The sequence below is a fragment of the Oreochromis aureus genome, linkage group 1 (assembly GCF_013358895.1).
Source record: "Oreochromis aureus strain Israel breed Guangdong linkage group 1, ZZ_aureus, whole genome shotgun sequence".
Classification (NCBI taxonomy): domain Eukaryota; kingdom Metazoa; phylum Chordata; class Actinopteri; order Cichliformes; family Cichlidae; genus Oreochromis; species Oreochromis aureus.
The window spans coordinates 37346883-37352882 of record NC_052942.1 but is presented as its reverse complement, the minus strand read 5'-3'; positions in this window follow the sequence as shown (position 1 = coordinate 37352882).

Sequence of the window (6000 nt, the reverse complement as noted above, 5' to 3'; positions counted from 1 at the left end):
TTTAAGCTTCTTCTCAGGGTCAAAGACAAAGTGAGAGATCAAGCTGCACAATTTCGAGCCAAAGCCTGGCTTATTTTCTCCCAATTCTATTAATCTATTGTTCTGGTGCTGCACTCAAGGTTCCAAAGTTGAGAGACGTCCACCTGTATTGACACACTAAAGCATACAATTAGTATTATATTCATTTTTTCTTAAAGGCTTCATTTGCTTCATGGGCCTCATCTGTCTCTGTGTTCTTTCTGTACACACTCAGTTCCTTTTATGGGCATGCAGAGTTCCTGTTCACTATTTCCTGTTCTCTGCAGAGTCTGTCTCCTTTGAATTTTCACAGTCTACAAACGATCAGTAGTTCTACTAAATCTTGATCTAAAAACAATATACCTTCATTTCATGCACACTTTTAAATAGAGCTCTTTCACACATCAGAACAACTAACACTTCTCCACACACATCACCCTTCACCCTTCTTTAGATCAGTTTGTAGCGTATACACTTATGTTTTCCATCAGAAAAAATAAACTCAATTTCTCATAACCTCACTCACGCGTTTCTTGAATTAAAGCACTTGCAAACTTTAAACATCCTATTTTACATCACAAAAGAAATATATTTCATACTCCTTTATTTCATACACACTTTTAAACGTTCTAACCTCTTTCAGACACCATGAGTCGTCTCACACACCCTGCCTTTTCTCTCTCAAACTTCCATTTTCCACTCACTCAGACAAATCACGCAGAGTCACTCAAATCAAATACTGACAGCATTCACACGGTTAAAATCACTCGAAATACGCTTTCATACGAGTATTTTGGACATGCCTTCCATGATCAGAAAGAGCAAGTCAAAAGAAAAAAGAAAAAGAAAACTGGAACCTCTCATCGTCCTCACAGCTTCTCCCCACACACACATAACTGAAAAATAAACCACACCAACATTTATGGCTCACGAAATATACATCTATCAAAATTCAGTCATTTTCTAGTCATTTTCTATACATCCACACTAATATATTCAAACTGTATTCATACTCTCGTAATAAGCAAAACCAACCTCTTATATACAGGAAAATTGGCAAACAATAGTCATAAAGCTCAATACTCTCGAAACTGAAACCACCCTCTCTGCGCATCACCGCTGCTCATTTGCATTTACACACACCATCAGTGCACACCCGGCTGTGCATTACTGACACAGAGACTGATCTTACTCATAGATCTCATATTTTATATTACAGACGTCTTTAATTACAACTGCACAGATTCTAGGCCTCTTAAACCTATATAATTTCGACAAATTTAATAATTAACGGTCCAACCGATCAAGTCCCAGACTTTTTGCGCACCAATTTTAGCCAGTATTCCGTCCCTGACGGTGGCCCGATTACTAATGCCCTAACCAAATTTATCGTAGCCAAAAAGCGCAAAATAGGAGACTAACTCCTAGCAATTTCGGAGGTTCCCAAGTTCTCCCCGCTGTCGACGGTACTATCCCTACTCTTCAGGGTAGGTCGAGGGTCAGCGTCCTGCCCAAGCGCAAGCGTTACCAAGGAGAAAAGTGCGCTTCTTAAGGGTCCCAGACTCCTCGTCCTAAAGTAATTTAGAGTAATTTGAAACAACAATCTACACCCAAAACAGGATTAAGATTGAGGCAGATCTCCATTGTGGACATAGGGACTCTAACCCACAAAATGACCATCACATCGTAGACCAGATGACCAACGGGACTTTAACCCACACAATGACCAAATTCCCTATCATTCTAAGTTCACTTAGCAGTCCAACTGCTTGGCAGTCCAACTGCCTTAACTCTCTTCATTCCTTTATTCTCATTACTCAGTACTGTCACTTATACTTCATTATCATTACTTCAACCGGTAAACTTCATGAAAACTTCACCAAAATTAAAAACAGACATTCACCAGTAATTACAGTGACCAGGCTTTTAATTTGACATGCCCAATGTGACACCTTTTGGAAATATATTTCAACAGGCAGTGTCTTACCTTTAAATGCCCGGCCTGCTCACTTTCACCACTGATTACCGCCTGCCCGTCCAATTACCACGGACCCCGGATCTCTCAAAGTTCCTCCATCTTTCTCACCGGACGAAGCCCCCAAATGTTAGGGTTCAATGTTGAGAGAGGAATCCATAAATAACCACAGATCCGGTCCAGTGTGCAATTAGACGACATTTTAATGAACACATGTGTGAGTCCAACAACCCAATCAGTGTTGAACTGTCTTTACCATATTCAGACAACAGTTTTATAGGGTTAAGATAGTACAGCCCCCTTTCTGTTGCTAGGCAGATTTAAACAAAGCATCGTCAACTCAAAACCACAAATGTTCTGTCAACAACCTTTAACATAGTTTTAAAGAACATTGTCTTCAGTCGGTGCTTCCCCTCAGCTCGTCCGCTGTCGCTTATCTCCTAGGACATCTGTTGCACTTCCTCTAAGTGCGTCGGCACAATTCTGCATTTGCAGCAAAATACATCTTCACTTCTGCCCTACCAAAATAGATCTACTATGGTGTGTATGTGTGTGTGCGTTGCGTCAGCATCAGCTGTGTACTGCGTGATGACCTCTCTCACTATTTGTCTGTCTGTACGTGCAGAGTTTGCATCTGCTTTCTGAACCTTAGTTGACCTCAACTTAAGCAACCAACCAGGCTAAGGCCATCCTGTGTGTAATGATCTTGACTTATATGTAAAATATATAAACAACTGTTTCAATCTACCACAACTACTTAAGGCTTAATCCGCAATAAATGCATAATAAACACCCTACTCTTTGGCTTGCACTCACTCTGCTGTCGGTTTCACTTCTGCAAAACCTGCAACTTCAAAAAGCCTATAACTTCCTGTCTCATTTCGGCACAGAGTGTATTTTCCTGTCTCTGCCCTCTACACAGAAACACTGAGATCATAGAAGCATTAAAACATTTACAATTATAGATTCAACTCAACCGTTTAAAGTGGTTCTTCTTGGACCTGTAATAAAGACTATAACCATATATTTGAACATCTGAATGCATCTAAATGCAACATCACTATTAATACTGAAATGTTAATGATGATTATAAAAATAGCAGCAAATAATAGCAGTAAAATATTTCTATTCTTCACAGCATGTAAAGAATAAACAAAAAAGCAGAATGTAGGCTTACTCAACATGAACATTTAATACAAAGTCAGCAAGTACAAATAGCTGCTCTCTTTTAGGGCCATGTATTAATGGGTAAAAAAATTAAGTAATAAAGTTACATATTATAATTTAACATTTTTAATTGATCAGAGAACTCCAAAGACAAAAAAAGAGTTAGACCCTACTACTAAACTCATACAGAGGTCCAAGGGATCGTGGGAATCATAGAATCATGATGTGATTTTTCTGAAGAACTGATTGGTCACTAAGTGGTGATTTCAACCTTTTGATAATCTAGAACATGTAGAGTGATGACATATGTAGAACATTGTGTATGATCCTAAATCATTTCCATAAATATAAAGCTTTCAATATCATCTCTTTGATATATTTTTTTGCAAATCACTTTTTAAAGTCTGTGGTATAAAATGATGGTAGAATGAACATTTTTTATTGTGAGCTGAATTTTTAATACCTTTGGATATGTGGTACTTTTAAAGGATCTTTTAAACTTAGTATGATATTTTCTTTATTCCTTTAACAGCTAACTGCTGTTTTCAGACTGTGTGGAACCCTGTGCAAAATGGCACCAATGAAGACCCCATTGAGTAAATATTTTGACATATATATGCTTGTCTGAATATTTCTGTTTCTGTTTATTTATGACTGATTTTTTAGTCTTTGTTCAAAAATGTATATGAGAGTAAAACATAAACAATTTGCTGAGGATTAAGATAATCATATTCAAGATACCTATTCTGTGTTGTGTAAATACTGAAAAGATGCAAATCAAAATGATTTATGCTAATATTTTCTTCTTTATTCCCCCCACTCCCCCAAAGAACCATGAAAATCCTAGAAAAGATTCTTGAGGAAACAAAAGTGGAAGGGGCCATATCGATGCATTCCTCTGATTTAGTTGTTCTCCTGTTCAAACCCAATCGTACCTCTGACGACCTTGAAATTTTCGCCAGTGACAGCGAGGTATGAAAAAAATATAATAATTTTGACATAACATTTTCACTCACTGGCAGTTTATTTGATACATAATTTGTGGATGCATGATTTTGTACTAAGCCCCATTAACATTGTTCTTGTGTAGCCCTAATGGCTTTGGTGATCACCCACTTTTTATGTAGCTCCACTATGTGCAGTATCAGTTTGGATAAATCTTCACATCAAATTTCATATCCCAGATAAATTGCCATAAAATTATGTACACACACTGATTACAGTTAGAATGAATTGTAATAACTGTTCTGATAACTCACCATTCCTCTAGCTGTCACTGTCAGGTCACTGTTTATCATCAAACACAATCTAGAAAATCCATCTCATCACTCTCAGCTGTACAGTAGTATTCACATGCAATGCTTCTCTGTCTCTCAATGATATAGGCAGGATTGACGCCTGTCGCCAACAGGAGAGTGCACGTTCGACTACCGAGAGAAGTTGGAGAAGGGGGGAAGAAGATTATCTTTTCCATGTTTAAGTTTCCTGAAACAGTCAGTGTGAGAGACTATACTTTGTTATAAAATTCTGTAGAAAAAGACATGAGCAAATAGTCCTACCCATGTGTACCTACAATATAACTTACAGTTGGCCTTGGTTTGGCCAGTAAGATTTTTAACAAAAATACAATGTTTATATTAACTTACATTGGTGTTTTTGGTAATGCCTTACTTGGTTTTTGAACATGATCAGTTTTAAAACTGGAATTGTCTTTTAATGTGGTTTAGTTTATAGCTTATGTTTGCACTTCTCCTATACATCCAAATACACTGATTAGGGAAAAAAACAACTCCACCACATAGCACCTTTACTTTCTTTTAACCATATGCGAACAAACCACATTAAATTAAATGAATAAAGTTAATTTATTTAAAAATGTTGAATATTAGATAAGCACTTTTGTTGCAATTTTTGTATTTAATCATAGCAAGCTAATAAATCTACTAAAAAAACTACCAGACACGACTCGCAGGTTCAGTACAGTGAGCTCATTTACAATGCATGTTGCACAGTTCAAAAATACAAGAATGAGATAAGTAATAGTCCAGGCTCTAAAAGGCGAGTTTTACCAAGGGCCCAGTCTCTATACAGAATCTCACCAACAAACACAAAGCACTGCTCACTACATGCTAAAACACGTTTCGCCACGAGGACCTGTACACAGGGGGACAGATGTAAGTTTTCTCATGACCAGAAAGGTATCAGTATTGAGGGAGCCAGTGCTTCACCAACTTTAAATTGTTCAACAATCCAGCAAAGACTGAAGATCGACAACTCCCTTAAGGAGTGGCAGTCAAACAAGGATATCAGGGCAAGATCAATATGTCCACAAACACACACAGACTGATAGAGAAAAGATGGGAGAAAGACAATGGTAGACAGCGTAGCAAGTAAAGAAAAACTTTCCACAAGCCAACTTGATGAACTTGTGCTATATTGCAGAGTATGTTTGGAACCTTACATGAAGTGTATGAACAGCGACTGGTTGGCCTGAGTGTGCAGGGCAAGAAAATATCAGGACTACAAGAGCGCTTCAACATCACCATGAATTTCACCACAACAATAAATGTAACTACTGATTTAATTTAATATTTTACTCCAATCTTACTTTCTATACCTTTATATCATTGTTAAAACAGCATAAAGAAGCATAAGGTTTATTAGTGAGTAAAACATATGTATGTATGTTGCATTGCATAAGATGTAAAATGATCATCATCTTACAATGCTGTGATTGCAGCCCTTCCCCAACTGTCTATGAATGGTACTCATGGCCACTGATCTGTGGTTGTTGATCAATGGCCATCAAAATTTGCATATTAGTAATCAAGAAACTAACC